This window comes from Notothenia coriiceps, unplaced genomic scaffold (assembly GCF_000735185.1).
Source record: "Notothenia coriiceps isolate Sejong01 unplaced genomic scaffold, NC01 NC01_scaffold00007371, whole genome shotgun sequence".
In the NCBI taxonomy this organism is placed as follows: Eukaryota; Metazoa; Chordata; class Actinopteri; order Perciformes; family Nototheniidae; genus Notothenia; species Notothenia coriiceps.
In genome coordinates, this window is record NW_011340072.1 from 187348 (window position 1) to 191933 (window position 4586).

The 4586-nt window shown below is 42.0% G+C and overlaps 1 protein-coding gene across 1 annotated transcript in view; it reads right to left on the reverse strand.

Moving 5' to 3' along the window:
• man2a2 (mannosidase, alpha, class 2A, member 2) overlaps positions 1–4586 on the reverse strand; it is a 54098-nt gene that overhangs the window by 3505 nt on the left and 46007 nt on the right. The window lies entirely within an intron of this gene.

The following is a 4586-nucleotide window of genomic DNA, read 5'->3' on the forward strand; positions in this document are numbered from 1 at the left end:
TTTTAATTGCTTTATAACTCTTGATGTGGTGTGTTTCATATTTCTGTTAATTCAGCAAGTGCTCGTGGGTTGGTGGGACCCGAACACCCTTGTATGTAATATAAATGGTGTAGGGGGTTGGTACAGTAGGTGGTCCACTGGAAATGTGTTCTGATATCTGTTCCTTCGGCCAGAAAATTCAATAAAAATCCTTTATGTTATCCAGGTGATTAATCCCATTGAGATCATTGATCTCTTTTTCAAGGGAGACATGCAGAGCCAAGGCCATTGAAGTGAGTTGGGGAAAATAAATTGATCAATTTTCTTTAGAAAAATAATAAACGGGTCCCCACCAGACCCCGAACACCATATACACAGGGTTTTACATCAAGCATGAAGCCTATCCTTTACAATTAGACATACAGAAAACACACATGTTTAACTGAAGATAAAAGGAGATCTTATTTTATACAAAGCTGAATATACATTTTATGATTGTTGACCTGACTGAAAAGCCAACGTTTTAAAGTGTTTTTTGCAACCCAAGGCATAACTGTCTCATAGTCCAACAGAAAGTCATGGGCCCACTTGATTCCCCGCTTTTTAAAATCTCCACCTCAAATAATTCTGCGCATAAACCAACCGTGTGTAAAGTATCCAAAAATGCAATAATCAGGGATGATTTATTATAAACTAATATATACATTAAATTGAGGCAAGTTATGCATGTAAGCTCAAACCCTACATAGAGTAAATTGCAACCACATGTCTCTTCTTTCTTTTCAATGTTCAGTCAAAGCATAACAATATTTTATCACTGAACATGACCTAAATTTCAATCACTAAACGTAAGCCTTCTGAGAGATTGGTGTGACTGGCATATTTACATACAATTTGTTAATAAAGATATGGTCTGTAAAGTCCTTTGCTCTAAATAACTTGAAATAAGGACATATAAATAGGACGACAAAAGAACAAGAGAAATGCATCTGGCCAGTAAATGCATTTTCTATACGGTGAAGAAACAAACGGGTAACAAAAAAACTAGGACCATAAATAAAAATACCTACTCAACAATAATCGTGGTCGTTCAGCTGACCGGGTTCAGGAGCCAGATTGGTCTGCCAGTCTGTCTCTCCGGCCCTGTCCACCTCGCTCCCCCCTCACAGGACGAGGTGGAGACCTCTCTACCCCCTCCTGCTGCTGCTGCTGCTGCTCCTGCTCCTCCTCCTCCTCCTCCTCCTCCTCCTCCTCCTCCTCCTCCAACAATTCAGTCATGTCTGCAGTAATGCTGAGATTGTGCAATACAGCAGGCCGTTACCACAGCAGGGACAAAGGTGTGGTTCACCTCCAAGGCCTTCGACAGGAGGCACCTCCATCGCCCCTTCAGTATGATGCTGCGCGCTTTGGCATGGCAGCCGTTGAAGCGGCTCTGTACCCTCCCCTGTAGTGGCTCCCGATACGGGGTTACGACCGTTATGGGGTGTACAATGCACGGATAGCCACCATCTCCCACAATAAAGTACCCTGGTGGAGGGTACAGAGCCTCTTTGGAAAAAAGGTACTGTTTTTTAGGACACGGGTGTCGTGCACTGAGCCCGGAAATCCTACGAATGTTTGTAGGAATTTACCCTTCCCATCGCACAGCCTGCAGCTGTATGGAAGGAAAGAGCTTCCGATTTATGTAGTCCTGGCCACTGGGTCCGGGTGGGGTCTTTATTCTAATGTGGCACCCATCAATGGCACCCACACATGAACTAAATGCCGGGCTATCGGCCAACTGCTGGAAGCCCTGCCCGACCTCTTCCAGCTCTGGACCAGCAAGCAGCCTGATCACAGACTGCCTGAGAGCAGCGATGTCCTCCACTCGCTGGTGGACCAGTCTGTGGACCGTGGAGAGGGGTACCTGAAAGGCCCGGGACACCCCAGGCCTGTCTCCTCTCCTTGACACCGCATCAAGGCCTTCAGGGAGTCTCGGCTTATCCTGAAGTCCTTCAGCAGGCACCCATCTCCGAAGTACAGCTCCAGCACCGGGACACTGCTGTTCAAACTTTTGTATGAGTGTGGGTGTTGAACCTGCAGGAAGAATAAAATGTACAGGTCAATACCTTTATCCATCAAACTAAACTGCACATACATATTCTGTCATAACAAATTAATCTATTGTTGTATTCCAATGAAAAAAGCCAGCTATTTTTCAACTATTTAAAACAATTGTAATCGAACACTCAAATACCTCAAGATGAAGCAGGATGGCTTTGCGCATTCTCGCTTTCCAGCGCTGGGATCGGCGTCTCACCTGATTCCTGTTGTTGGTCAGAAGTTTTTGCCACTGCCGTAAGGCACATGCTACAGCGGGTTTCATGACTCAATTTGTTTCATGTGGTCACTGAATATGTTTTTCGTTGTTGAGATTTAAATCACAGGTGTGCCTGGACCTTATATAGCCTGTCAGGTCCCTCATGATTCGTTAATTACGTGGATTAGCAGGTGTTTTGTGAAAGAGGTGTGAGTTGATGATTTATCATGTCATTTAGCCTACTAGTTTAAAAAGGTTAACATAGCCTATAGTATAGTGTATAGACAGTTATTGTTTTTTTTTGTGTGTGTTTGTATGTGTGCATGTGTTAATATATGAAACGTACATAAGCCTCATGTAGCCTATATGTCTCCCTTTATTTGTAGGGTAATTTTTATAATAATGTTTTAGTGCTGCCCAATACAGAAGAGATGCTAGTATGTGTCGAAAATACTCATACATTCGTGTCATACTTGTTGCAAATTGAATTAAAAGTAAATATGTGGGGGAACAATGTTCAGCTGATCTAACAGAGATTACAAAATACAGCGCTCTAACAAAACACTCAAAGCTGATGCAGCTGTTGCCACGTCATAATTAACGGACGTCGCTTTAATATGACCGCGCAGAGAGGAGTTCTCATTTCTCTAACCGCCTGCTGCTTCCCCTCCTCTCTCCTCGGTTCCCCTCCTCGCTCCTCGGCTCGCATCTCCTGTGGGCGGGACTAAGTATCGAGGATAGGAGTCGAGGAGGGGAGTCGAGGAGGGGAGTTGGAGAAATGAGAAAGGGCCAGGGTGTCCTTAACACAGCCAAGTTACTGACTTATTTATAACAGCAAGAGTCAGCTATCCTCTCTTCTTTTTTTATGAAATCATTTTATATTTCCACAAAACTATAACAACAAACAATTGTCAGACAAAAAAAGGGTTTGTGCTGAGGAATCCAATGTCTTTATTTTAAGACTTCTCTGTGTTCATAGCTGGATTTCGAGTGATCAGAAGCTGATCAATAGTGCAACCCATCCCATAGAACACAACATTTATTTCCCTGTAAATCACCCATGATGGAAGAACACAATGTTGCAGGAAGTACAAAACAGTCAGTTATCATACTCTTATCCCACATATTAATATCTCCAATCCCAACATAGTAGACCCAGGGTTAAATTATCGGTGTACGCTCCTTTAGAACACACTGGTGGTCAGCAGGGATAAATAGATCAATTTGTCAAAGAAATTAAAAACACTACTAAAGAGTAATCATAAAACTTTATTATTATGTAAGAAATAAGGGTACCAACAATGACATACAATAATACTGATAAATGGATCAGATGTTACAGTGCCAATTAATCATTAAAATGTCCAAACAATGTATGGCATGAGCTGAATACAAGGTAGACTTTTGTATCCTTTGGTAATCATTAAGAACAAATTTTCTAAGTAAGACTATGTTAAAGTTAAATAAACAAAACATGGATGAGGAATCCAACAGAAGGCAGAGAAACAGTAGCTGCAACCGAGAATCCGTTTGTCTTGTGCTCTGTGATCTGAGGAGGGAGCCGTGTCTCCAGGAGCCACACCGTGAGACCCGTCTGATGGTTAGGAGAACTTGGCTGCTTGTGGGGGGGGTCCCAGGAAGCCTCCGGCCTGTTTGGTTGCAGCTCTGGAGGGCGCGAGGCCGAGCATCTTCTGAATGTTCTGGAGAGAGGACACAGAACACAACACTCTCAAAAAGGAGAAAACATTTATTTTCTGGACACTGTGATGAAGTTTCTAGGTGTGTAAACACAAACAACTCAAATCTAAATCAAGAATGTCTCTGTTGCACAGGCTGATAAGTTCCTTTATTGTGGTGAACATGGCCACTAAAAATTGTCTGTCAATTTTCAACTCAATCTGCTTCCATAGATACTCACTAAACATGAATGTGTTTTCAATAGGAAAAAAAAATTGAAACTATATATCTTATTTTTGTTTTATTCCCATGAGAATGGGTTAGGGGTGTCGGCACACTTTGTTGGTTATGGTCTTGTTTTGGTAAAAAAATTGAATGACACCAACTGCATGACATAAAGGGGACCGTCCTTTCCCAAAGCATGAAATGGATCTATTACACTAGGAATAATAATGGTTGTTTTATACGTTTATTAACATTAGTCAACTAATTAGAGATACGCTAAGTGCAATATTGTTGACCAATACTGATTTCTGATTCAAGTCTGACTTTCCGCTTCTGAATTTCCTTCTTCCCTAAGAAATATAAATGAATGCATACACAAACATTATTTTATGGACAGCCTGCCCCT